The sequence below is a fragment of the Leptopilina boulardi genome, unplaced genomic scaffold (assembly GCF_019393585.1).
Source record: "Leptopilina boulardi isolate dan_hultmark-lab unplaced genomic scaffold, ZJU_Lbou_2.1 LbouV2_327, whole genome shotgun sequence".
In the NCBI taxonomy this organism is placed as follows: domain Eukaryota; kingdom Metazoa; phylum Arthropoda; class Insecta; order Hymenoptera; family Figitidae; genus Leptopilina; species Leptopilina boulardi.
Genome location: NW_026137893.1, coordinates 3624613 through 3638760, shown reverse-complemented (window position 1 = coordinate 3638760; position 14148 = coordinate 3624613). Strand labels below are relative to the sequence as shown.

The window sequence follows — 14148 nt, the reverse complement described above, 5'->3', positions numbered from 1 at the left end:
TACAACTAAAAAAATTATTAAATAATAATTGAATAAATTTCACGCGACAATCTAAAATTCAATCACTTAAACGCTAAAATGATCTTAACTGTGTTTTCTTTAATGTTCCAAAGGAATCCAATTGTAAATGCAAGTTTAACTTATTTTATTTTAATAATTTACGAGTATAAACAATTGCGATTTCTGCTAGTTGACGTGCAGACGACATTGCGCACGCAGCATTCTCACGTAGCCAACTAACGTGATTCGTGGACTAAATTGGCTACGTGAGAATGCTGCGTGCGCAATGTCGTCTGCACGTCAACTAGCAGAAATCGCAATTGTTTATACTCGTAAATTATTAAAATAAAATAAGTTAAACTTGCATTTACAATTGGATTCCTTTGGAACATTAAAGAAAACACAGTTAAGATCATTTTAGCGTTTAAGTGATTGAATTTTAGATTGTCGCGTGAAATTTATTCAATTATTATTTAATAATTTTTTTAGTTGTAAAATTATAAAAAATTGTTCTGAAAGAGATATATTCCTCTCATTTTCCTTGACATTTAAAAAAAAAGTAGACCTCAATCCGATTATTAGAACGGAAGATATAGCAGTTTAAAATTTTTTGTTATTATTGCAAATCTCGTAAACTAACAAATATTTTAAGCTGAAATTTACGTTAAAGATTAGTCTTACTATATATAACAAAATTCCAAAGTTTCATTGCAATCGGTTAACCTACTCCGAAAAAGTCAAAATCTTACCTGGAATCGCACATATAATTAATTATATTTTATTAATTGCATTTAATTGGAAAATATAATTTAATATCTTAATTTTAACTAAATAATGTTAAGCACTTTTCTGAGTTAGGTCTTTTGCAAGTTTAAATGACATCAAGAAGTTAACATTTGTTTTCACCCGCGTGAAAAACGAACTATGGGAAAAAGCTATCAAAAGCTGGCAAAAGATGGGAGAAGATTTTCGCCATTGTTTTTAAGTTTTATCCCATACTTTAAAGAATTGCAAAAAACTCACAAACCATTGCTTATGAGCCTTTCCCATACTTTTTTTTAATATCATATAACATTGCTAAAATCTTGCCAAAGTATTGCAAAAATATGGGGATAAAATAAAGTCAATTTTTTCTAACTTACTTCTTATTTTTCTCATTTTTTTCTGAAAATCATTGCAAAACAATGGGAAAAAGATTAAGAAAGCAAAAATTTATTTTTATCATTTTTTCATCTTTAAAAATCAGATTTTTAAAGTATTGCTAAAACCTGGCAAAAATATACGAACAAAATTAATCAATTTTTCTCGTTATTTTAGCTTTAAAAATCTGATTTTTTAAGTATTGCAAAAATATGGGAATAAGATTTTAAAAGAAATAATCAATTTTCCTCTATTTTTCAACTTTAAAAATTGGATTTTTAAACTATTGCAAAAATATGGGAAAAAGATTGGAAAGAAAAAACCAATTTTCCTCTATTTTTCAACTTTAAAAATTTAATTTTTAAAGTATTGCAAAAATATGGGAAAAAGATTTTGAAAGGAAAAATCACTTTTCCATCAATTTTCAATTTTAAAAATTTGATTTTTAAAGTATTGCAAAAATATGGGAAAAAGATTTTGAAAGGAAAAATCAATTTTCCTCTAATTTTCAATTTTAAAAATTTGATTTTTAAAGTATTTTCCTCTATTTTTCAATTTTAAAAATTTGAGTTTTAAAGTATTGCAAAAATATGGGAAAAAGATTTTGAAAGAAAAAATCAATTTTCCTCTATTTTTCAACTTTAAAACTCCAATTTTTAAAGTTGAAAAATAGAGGAAAATTGACTTTTTCTTTCAAAATCTTTTTCCCATATTTTTGCAATACTTTAGAAATCAAAATTTTAAAATTGAAAATTAGAGGAAAATTGATTTTTCCTTTCAAAATCTTTTTCCCATATTTTTGCAATACTTTAAAACTCAAATTTTTAAAATTGAAATATAGAGGAAAAAACTTTAAAAATCAAATTTTTAAAGTTGAAAATTAGAGGAAAAATTATTTTTTCTTTCAAAATCTTTTTCCCATATTTTTGCAATACTTTAAAAATCAAATTTTTAAAGTTGAAAAATAGAGGAAAATTGATTTTTTCTTTCCAATCTTTTTCCCATATTTTTGCAATACTTTAAAAATCAAATTTTTAAAGTTAAAAAATACAGGAAAATTGATTTTTCCTTTCAAAATCTTTTTCCCATATTTTTGCAATACTTTAAAGATCAAATTTTTAAAGTTGAAAAATAGACGAAAATTGGTTTTTTCTTTCCAATCTTTTTCCCATATTTTTGCAATAAGTTAAAAATCCAATTTTTAAAGTTGAAAAATAGAGGAAAATTGATTTTTCCTTTCAAAATCTTTTTCCTATATTTTTGCAATACTTTAAAAATCCAATTTTTAAAGTTAAAAAATAGAGGAAAATTGATTTTTCCTTTCAAAATCTTTTTCCCATATTTTTGCAATACTTTAAAAATCCAATTTTTAAAGTTGAAAAATAGAGGAAAATTGATTTTTCCTTTCAAAATCTTTTTCCCATATTTTTGCAATACTTTAAAAATCAGATTTTTAAAGCTAAAATAACGAGAAAAATTGACTTTATTTTATCCCCATATTTTTGCAATACTTTGGCAAGATTTTAGCAATATTATATGATATTAAAAAAAAGTATGGGAAAGGCTCATAAGCAATGGTTTGTGAGCTTTTTGCAATTCTTTAAAGTATGGGATAAAACTTAAAAACAATGGCGAAAATCTTCTCCCATCTTTTGCCAGCTTTTGATAGCTTTTTCCCATAGTTCGTTTTTCACGCGGGCACGTAGCGTGCGTAGCGTAGTTGGTAAAGTGTTAGACTCATAATCCGTAGGCCGTAGGTTCCATTCCGCCCATGCGTTAGATTTACTTATTTCTCAGGTTTGCGTTTAATCATTAATTAAAAAAATATTGACATATTTTTTAATTTATTTATTTGAGTAAGAATTTTATTTAGAAATGGAAGAATTAGTAAATAAATATGTTATTTATTCAATTTAAATTTTGATTTATTTGAATCAAAAAAATCTTACATTTTATGCAAATAAATTGTGTATTTGGATCAAATAAAATAAAAATTTATTTGCATAAAATGTAAGATTTGTATGATTCAAATAAAACAAAATTTGAAATGAATAAATAACATATTTATTTACTAATTCTTCCATTTCTAAATTAAATTCTTACTCAAATAAATAAATTAAAATCACTCGCAGCTATCAAAATTAAAATAATTGGCAATATTTTAATATAGCTCCAACACATTACTTATGACAAATAATAGAATATTTGATTCAAGAAAATTTTTAGTTGTTTCAAGAAAAATATTTTATTAATGCAAACAAATATTTATTTCAATCAAAAAACATGCAGTATTGAATAAAATAATTTTCATAATTGATTCAAATAATTATTTATTAGCTTTAAATATTCCATTTATTTGATTTGAATATTTTGTATTTGATTCAAATAACTATTTATTTGATACGATAAAATAAAATACTTATGTCTAGTAAATATTTATTTGAATGGAATAATTTTCATAATTGATTTAAATAATTATTTATTAACTTTGAATATTCCATTTATTTGATTTGAATCAGTTAAATAAAGTTATTGTATTGAATTGATTGAAATATTTTTTTATTTGTCTTGATAAAATAGTGTATTAGTATTAAATAACGAATTATTTGTATTAAATAATTGAGTTTATTTGAATCAATTACATAAATTTATTGTGTCAAATATTTTTTATTTGTATCAAATAAACAAAATATTTGAGTGAAATAAATGAATGAATAGTTTCAAGTAACTTATTATTTGTATTAAATAAATTCATTTATTTAATTCAATTAATTATTTAATTGAACCAAATACGATTTATTTGATTCAAATAAATGCGATTCAAATAATTCAAGTTATTTGAATCAAATACATGTTTTTTTGATCCAAATAAAAAGTATTTGAACCAATTAAATATTTTTCAAATAATTTGAAGTATTTCAAACAAATAAATTTTTTTTTCATTTTAATCAAATTGTGATAATAAAAACAATATTTATTATATCGATAATGTGTTTTATTTATTGTCATCAATTTATAGCATCTAGAATAATGATCAAAATATTGGCTTTATAGAATCGTTAGGATAACAAATGGAATGGTAATAATCATCAATGTCATCAGTTGTATTTCTGATATTCGGCAATGATCTATAAAAACATTTTTGTTTCTAATCCACCTAATAATAATTATAAAAATGACAATCTCACATGTATTTTCTTCGTCACTTTTATTCTGAAATAAAAAGTTTTCTCCTCAAACCTATCTGTCAGCATACTAGGTCCTTGGTCCTCATCCCGTTCTTTATTTTTTTTACTTTCTTTTTTTTATACCGCTTCTTCCAAAGCTGCTTCCAGTCGATATATCCGATACGAAATTCTTCTTCTGACTTCCATTGGTTGCCCTCTAAAAAAAAAAACCCCCCCTTTCCACTGTAGACTCAAAAGCAGACATTGGATTGCAGGATTCATCGTAATCCGCACACGTCCAGACCTCGTAAGCGTCCCAAGAAGCCGTCCAATTTTTAGATTCGTCCAAGTTTCTTTTGGAACTGCGAATCCTATTGCCTTCTTCTTTTTTATTCTCCTTCTCAAGCAAAAAGAAAAAAAAAAGAAAAATTATACGGGACATGCTTTTTTTAAGTAAAATAAAGATTTCCGTGCAGAAATTGACCCATTTCTGAAATATTTAGAAGATCTAATCATATATTTTATGATTTTTTTTTTTTTTAAATAAATTATATTAAAAGGATTATAAAGTATATTATTAGATTAAATTAAAACTAATTAATAGTTATTATACTATCATCAACAGAAGGTAGTAAAATATTAATATTCTAGAATCAGTATATTAGGTAAAATATCTTTAATTCAATGTAGCTGTGTGGTCAGAGTACATGGCTCGCGCAACAAGGGATCTGGGTTCGGTCCTCCATGGGTTGTAAGATTTTTCATTTCTTGGTAGATGTTAATTTTCCTTTAAAATTTGACCTACATGTGAGGTTATGTTATGGGCTATATTAAGAGTATTTCTGTCAAAAATTTTAAACCTAAAATTTGAAGTTATGTTTGTTACTTGGTTAAGGGAGATTTCCTGACAAAATTTGATTTACATTCGAGGTTATGTTCGTTTTTTTTTGTCACTTCCCGCCAAAATTTTAACTAAATTTTAAGGTTATGTTTGTTTCTTGGTCGTTTCCCGCCAAAATAATATAACATCTAAATTTATGTCACTTTTGGCGGGCAATCCACCTCCTTCCTTCCTCAACGAAGGGGTATGAGGTTGAGAAATTGCGGCTATATTCAGAGTCTTGAAACAGCAGCGACAGCGATATCATTTTGTAATATAGGTAAATAAATATATCATTACTATATTATAAAAAGATAACGCCGCCGCTGTTGCTGATTCAAGAATGAACTCTAGGCGAGAACTTCGACGCTACGCGGAAGCTCACAGTACTCGCCTACAGTTCAACTTGCGAAGCATTAAAACTCGCGTACCGTTCAGAATTTGTCTCGAAAATTTCAGATATTGTACTGTATATATATATCAAAAACATAAGTTAAAAATTAACATAACATCAATACTCAAGGTCAAACGACAGAATCATAGATTAAAACGAACATAACTTCAAAAATCAAGGACATATGTCAAAAAACAAAGTTTTCGATGGAGTAGAGACGGACATAACCTCAAAATTATTATCAGTGGTCAAGATATGACCCTCTCTTTAAAAATTTAAAGGTCATAGGTCAAAAGAGAACATAATTTTAAATTTACGTTGAAGGTCATAGGTGTGTAGGCTAACATAACCTCAATATTTGGTCAAAGTTATAGAAAAAAATCTGACATTACCCAAAAATTAGGGTCATAGGTTAGAAGGACGTCATCCGTGGTGCATCTTAGAAACAAATTCTTTAAAATGAAATAATAAATTTTATTTAAAGAAATTGGGTAAATTAATTTTTAAAAACATATAAAAACTTATTCGGTCCATAATTAATTTTTCAATTGCAGAATAGATGAAAATTTAGTTAACGGATGCAACCCTCATAACAAAAGGATATCCCTAGGATATATCCATAGGATATCCATATCAATGGTCGATATCCTAGAATGGTACCCAGGATATCTTGGTCTGTTGGACATCAACAGTACATCCATAGGATATACACAGGATATCCCTAAGACATTCACAAAATATCTATTGGATATTATATCGCAGGATATCCATGGAATATCCTCAGGATGTCCGTGGGATATTCTTAGGATATTCACAGGATATTTAATATCTCAACATATATTTTTAAAGGTTAAAATTGTTAAGCTAATATAATGAATAATAATATAATAAAAAGAAAAATCTTATGAGCTTCTAATTTATTTTAAATGAAGATTTAAAACGCATTTTTCAAAGTTTTTAAAAAAAACTCATGCACTTAATGAATAATTAATATTAATAGTTAGTCGTTATTTGCGGGGAAGAATTTATATTGTTTAAAGCCAATTTATTTTCTGACAATATTATTAAGCATATGAATAAAGGAATGAATCACGAATGAGAAAAAAATTAGTTAATAATTTTTCAAATTAAACAACTTTCTCGAAAAACAAGTTGCATTTTATTTTATTTATATAAAATTTAATTCACAGAATATTCTCACTTGTAGTCTCATAATGACTTTAAAAACAGTATCCTGAGAATATCTTCTTGACATCCAGAAGATATACTGAGAATATCCTGAAAATATCTATGGGATATGCTGAAGATATCTATGGGATATCCTGATGATATCTGTGGGATATCCTGACAATATCTATGGGATATCTGGAGGACATTTATGAAAGTCTATAGAGATATCCAGAAGACATCCTCAGATATCCATGGGAGATCCAAAGGATATCCAAACCGCCGATTTTTTGGATATCCTTAAGAGATCCTTTTGATATCCATAGGACATCCCTAGAATATCTGCGGGATATTATCAATATATCCAAAGATATCTTGTGTTATTAGGGAAGTTAAAATATCCCTCACAGCATCGGATATTTAAGGATATCCCTAAGACATCCTGGGGATATCCATTGCCTTGCGGCGGTTTGGATATCCCTGGGATATCCCAGGGATGTCCCAGGATATCCGAGGGATGTCCGAGGGATATCCAAACCGCCACAAGCAAATGGATATCCCCAGGATGTCCCAGGGATATCCTTAAATATCCGGTGCTGTGGGGGTAGTTTATGTTCATATTAAAATATAAATAAATTTCTGTTGTTCAAATTTAAAAACTTTTTATTAAATATAAATTTAATCAAAATAATATTTAATGTTTTTAGTAAATTTAAATAGGGGGTTAAGCCCCCTAGTATATATATATATATATATATTACTGTGTAATGATAATGGTTTCGTGATCGTAATATCTCGACATATGGTTATAATTAAACATCAAATTGACACTAGAAATTAGCATCAATAACAATCAATCAATATCATCATTTTGCTCTATATAGTTGATACTTGTCTCTCAAATAATTAGTGTCATTAGGATCATTTTAAAATTTACTCAACAATATTAATTCAGTTCGATTATTACACAGAAAAAACTTGGATTCATTTTTGTTGCAACTCATTTTCTTTTGGGTATCGAAATGAGTATGGGACAAACTTCATGTTATTCAAAATGATATTGGCTGGAATTTCAGATTTCTAAGTTGGCATCATAAGCAGAGTAATTTTGTATTTCAATTATTGTTTCTAATATTTCAACAACACCAGAAAGATTATTTTGACCAGTACGAATATTTAGAAGTTTTTAAATAAAAATTATTTATTATTATTTACGTAGATAATAATTAATTTCATAAGTTTTTAAATTTACCGCTATTATTTAAGTTGGCAGTACCGTTCCTGTTGTCAAAACACATGTTTTCATTTTTCTAACCTAAAAACATATTTCCTTTATTATTTTATTACGCGATTACAAGCAATTTTTAATCAAATATATTAAGTCTAGCGTGTTATTTACTTCTTTGTAATTATTATATTTCATGTTTTTGTGCAAAATTATTCGTTATTTCACAATATTTTTCCATTTTTCTTTTTCTCAAAATGAAACTTGCCTGTTTCATTTTGATACTTTTACCTTAGAACTCGAAATGAAACAACCAGTTTCATTTTTGTTGCGAATCAAATTGAGTATAGAATCTATACTCAATTTGAATTCAGGTTTTTTCTGTGTATTGAAGGATTAGAATTAAATATTTTTAGCATTATTAATTTTGGCTTTAGAATATTTGTAAGTCACAATTTTTGTTTTTAATTTAATTTTCGAATTTAATAAAGCTTTTGAACATTGAATTATAAAATCACGCTAGCACAGAAATTTAAAGGCATTAAAATAAGCTGCAACGCTTCTTATTTTAATCCAATTTTGCTTATTTTGTAATCCATTTTGGTATTAAAATAAGAAAAATTGGATTAAAATAATAAGCGTTGCAGCTTATTTTAATGCCTTTTAATTTTCTGTGATATGATATATGACCTTGAATTTTTAGGTTATGTTTGATCTATGACCTTGAATCTTTTAGACCTTTTTAGTTCAAATTTTTGCGGGAAATTCTATCTATAACCAAGAAACGAACATAACCTCAAACTTAACTTAAATTTTTTCGGGAAATACCTCCCATCTACAAACAAACGAACATAACCTTAAAATTTATATGAATTTTGACAGAGAATATAGCCGCAAGTTCCCAGAAAAGTAACCCAAACTAACCTTAACTTTGTAAAAAACGTATGTTGGATACATTTGCCATGCAATGACTCATACTTGAGACAGCGGCGAAATCTTTTTATAATAATTATAGAGAGACATTTTTTAAAATATTAGATTTGACTTTTATTTTAGGAAATGAGTATTTTACTTTTCTACCTTAATGTAAAGTGAATTTTTTTTTTTTTTTTTTTTCATTCCTTCTGTCATCTAAAATATCTGTACAAAAGAAATATTCAAAATCATGCTGGAATGTATATATAGAAGAGAACGAATTTTGTTTTAAATTTATATAGGAAAATTTACGGGCACACCTTAAATTTAAGGTTGAAAATAGGTTGGGAAAATTCTTCTCTTTAGGTGAGATTTACGCCAAGGAAGCGACTTCGACATTAGATACAGCTGCTTCCTGGTAAAGCCAGTCATGAGCCTGTCTAGCCTCTAGCTCATAGTTTATGCTTCTACATTAACATAGAATTCTCTCTCTCTCTCTCTCTCTCTCTCTCTCTCTCTCTCTCTTGCTTCAAACCAATGGAATATATGAATCGGCGGCCGAACCTTTTCTTCCTTATACTTCAGCAAATATTACGGAGACATTTTTCGAGTACGAATAACGGCAACATTTTCACTTGCGCGCACACGAGAAAAGGGGATTCACATTTAAGATTTCGCCCTTCTCCACATCGTTGAAATTTAAGAGAAGCATTTGTAGAAAAAGAACTTGAGTCTCTGTATAATAAAAATTGAAAATGACATATATATTATATTCAAAATTATACTTTTGTCATATATATATATATAGAATAAAATTTCATTATTTAAATGAAAATTGAAAATAAAAATTGTTTACATTCTTTGTGTATACCTACATTTTTCTTTAAAAACAAAACTATACGAAGACAAGAGAAAGGAAAATGACTTCAGTATAGCTTCGATAAAAAAAAATTACAAGTTCGAACTTGCTTACCGACAAAAAAAAAAGAAAATTAGAAAAGAAGTTGAAACTTCCCTGATTCAGAATAAAAGAACGACCAACTCTCTCTCTCTCTCTCTCTCTCTCTCTCTCTCTCTCTCTCTCTCTCTCTCTCTCTCTCCTTCTCTCGCCGTGGAAAGAACGGTAAGAAAAGACAGTGAAAGAAAGCAGAAAGGATAGTGGAAAAGGAAAACTTATCTCCGCCTCAGGATCGATCTCTGTTAAAACTTTCTGGCTTGGTAACGATATCCTTACCTAGATATATATGTATATTATACAGTAGTCAATGAATTCTCTCCCTCCTCAAAAAATCATTATCAAAAATTTCAAATCAATATCAAATTTCTATCATCATGACAATCATCCATATATCTTATATCCGGAACATAAATTTCATCTAAATATATACCTACGTCTATATGCTAAGGACTAGTTTATAATTAAGGACGAGCCATATATCCTTCAATAACATTGTTGCATCCGGAATTGAATCTGAAACACAGGATATATATATATATATATATATACACTAGGGGGGCTTCGCGCGCCAATCCCCTGTTTAAATTTACTAAAAACATTAAATATTATTTTGATTAAATTTATATTTAATAAAAACATTTTAAATTTGAACAACAGAAATTTATTTATATATTTTAATATGAACATAAACTATATTTTAATTTGCATCCCTAAACTAAATTTTCATCTATTCTGCAATTGAAAAAATTAATTAGGGACCGAATAAGTTTTTATATATGTTTTTAAAGATTAATTTTACCCAATTTCTTTAAATAAAATTTATTATTTCATTTTAAAGAATTTGTTTCTAAGATGCACCGCGGATAACGTCCTTCAGACCTGTGACCCTATAATTTTGGGGTAATGTTAGATTTTTTCTATAACTTTGACCAAATATTGAGGTTATGTTAGCCTACACACCTATGACCTTCAACGTAAATTTAAGATTATGTTCTCCGTTGACCTATGACCTTTAAAATTTTAAAGAAAGGGTCATATCTTGACCTCTGATAATAATTTTGAGGTTATGTCCGTCTCTACTCCATCGAAAACTTTGTTTTTTGACATATGTCCTTGATTTTTGAAATTATGTTCGTTTTAATCTATGATTCTGTCATTTTACCTTGAGTATTGATGTTATGTTAATTTTTAACTTATGTTTTTGATATATATATATATACAGTACAATATCTGAAATTTTCGAGACAAATTCTGAACGGTACGCGAGTTTTAATGCTTCGCGAGTTGAACTGTAGGCGAGTACTGTGAGCTCCCGCGTAGCGTCGAAGTTCTCGCCTAGCGTTCATACTTGAATCAGCGGCGGCAACGGCGATATCTTTTTATAATATAGTAATGATAATTCAAAATATTGGAATCGCGTAATTCATAATGACATATTTCTATATTAAAAGAAAACAATTTTTAAATCCCTCACACACACACTGAAAAAAAACTAGTAGGTTTTACTACTTTTTAACTACTCTGCGTAGTGCAATAGGTCCTCAATTGAATTTAAACGGTTCTATTAACTATATAAAAATAGTTAAACCAATTAAGATTGTAATTGGTAGAATGACATTTTGTGATTGTATTAACTCAATTCAAAAATTTTAAAACAACTCAAGATGTAAGTAGTAGATTTTACTACTTAAAGTGGTACAATAGGCTTAAGAACATTTTTTTTGGTACATTTAATAAATATTTTTCAATTGAAACTACTACTTTAAGTAGTAAATTTTACTACTGAAAGTGGTTCAATAGGCTTTAAGAACATTTTTTTGTAGAATTAATAAATCTTTTGCAATTAAAACTACTACTTTAAGTAGTAGATTTTACTATTTAAAATAGGAAAATAAAATTATTTTTTATTTATAATTGTTTATTATTAGTAGAATTGACTTTTTCATCCTCTCTCCTATACTGACGCTTATTTTATGCCCTAACGATTATGTACCTAACAGAGAAAATTTCCAACCGACGGAAATTGAACCCTCGACCCTAACGCTCGCTATCCGATACCTTAACCGACTAACCACGCACGCTCGCTACGACAGTCTGCAAACTACTTGAAGACTGCTTTCTGCTTGTCCAATTGGTAATTTAACTATTTAAAGTAGTCATTTTTACTACTTTTATTAGTTGCTATAACTATCCTTTTTTGAGTTTTGACTTGTAAATTTTTCATCTTTTAATTATATTATAAGTTGTTTATAATTGCATAGTGCAGTAAAATCTACTACTTAAAGTGATAGTTTTAATTGCAAAGGATTTTTTAATTCTACGACATAAATGTTCTTAAAGCCTATTGAACCACTTTAAGTAGTAAAAGCCACTACTGAAAGTAGTAGTTTTAATTGGAAACGATTTGTAAATTTTACATCAAAAACGTTTTTCAAGCTTATTGAATTAATTAAAATAGTAAAAAATTACTACTTAAAGTAGTAGTTTTAATCACAAAGGATTTGTTAATTCTACAACAAAAATGTTCTTAAAGCCTATTGTACCACTTTAAGTAGTAAAATCTACTACTGAAAATAGTAATTTTAACTGGAAACGATTTGTAAATTCTATATCAAAAATCTTCTTTAAGTTTATCGAATTAATTAAAATAGTAAAAATCTACTACTTAAAGTAGTATTTTTAATTACAGACGACTTGTTAATTCTACAACAAGAATTTTATTGAAGCCTATAAAATCATAGAAATTAAAAAAAAAATTTACTACGCAAAAAGCAGTTATGAAAAAACCTAGTCTCATTTTTGTTGCATCTCAAATTGAGCCAATGTTAAACGACATAGACAGTGGCGCCACCAACCTGGCTCATTTATGTTGCACTTCAAATTGAGTAGCGTACGCTACTCATTTTGAGACCAGGTTTTTTCTGTGATATTAATTAAAGAAAATAATTCCTTTTCATATAACTGCGGTGAATGGTAGTTGGATTTACTACTCTTCAAATTTTGAGTTGACTACAATTTCATTTGTTTTTACTATCTTAAGAAAGTTAATTTTACTACCGACCTGTAGTTGTACTTTAACTACATATATTTACGTAAAACCAACTATTACTTATTAACTTCTTAAAAATAGTTACATTAACATGATTAGATTAACTAAAAAAGTAGTTATTTTAACTACTTTTTAGAGTCAACTACTCAATGTTAGTTGAATTTCGCGGCAACATTTTTTTCAGTGCAAAAAATGACAGTGTAAAATTACTACGTCCGACGTTGGACGCAGTAATTTTACACTTTTGTCGAAAACGCTTTGGTATATTACAATGTCGCACGTGTAGAATTACATTCAGGTTGCAAGCACAAACTCTCTGAGATTATAAATTTACACTGAAAAAAATTTATCCGAAATCTTCAACTACCTTTTGGTAGTTGAGTGAAAAGAAGTTAAAACAATTACTTTCTTAGTTAGTTTAACAATGTTTGTGTAGTTAATTTCATTATTTCTTAAGAAGTTAAAAATTAGTAGTACAATTAACTTAAAAATATAGTTAGAATTTAAAACTAACTACAAAATCTTATTATATCAACTACATTCTTAGTTATTTTAACTACTTTTTAGTAGTTAATACAACTTTTAAAATTGAGTTGAGGACCTATTGTACTATACAGGGTAGTTAAAAAGTAGTCAAATCTACTACTTATTTTTTTGAGTGTACAAATTGCGACCTTGTAATCCAAAGAGTAAAATTCATCGACAAAGTGTAATTCTAATCTGGTATTTTTTTTTGTATGTATATATTGGTGGTTAAAATTCATATAAATTTTAAGGTTATGTTCGTTTGTTTATGGGTGAGAGGTATTTCCTGAAAAAATTTAAGTTAAGTTTGAGGTTATGTTCGTTTCTTGGTTAGGGGGATTTCCCACCAAAATTTGACTTAAAAATATTTAAAAGATTCAAGGTCATAGATGATGCATAACCTCAAAATTCAAAGGCATAAGTAACATATCCTTAGGGATATATTTTTCTAATTCATTTTAGAAGCTATATTTGCCTGAACTAAGTGTCACGTATCTATGTATATATGAGGGAATATGGTTGGACGATGATTATGAGCCAAAGTACGTTTGAGAAGCCCGCGGGGCCAAAGTTGAATCCCATAACTGTGTAAAAAGTTTCATCATGATATTATACGTGGTCTGATAAAAAAAGTTGCAGCAACGGAATTTTTCTGCTTCCTCTTTTTTTTTCTTTCTTTTTGCAAGATTGTGTTCATTGCAAAATTTTTTATACCAACACTCGTAATC

The 14148-nt window shown here is 27.6% G+C and overlaps 1 protein-coding gene across 1 annotated transcript in view; it reads left to right on the top strand.

Moving 5' to 3' along the window:
• Window positions 1–14148, top strand: part of LOC127284870 (uncharacterized) — a 431539-nt gene that overhangs the window by 19079 nt on the left and 398312 nt on the right. The window lies entirely within an intron of this gene.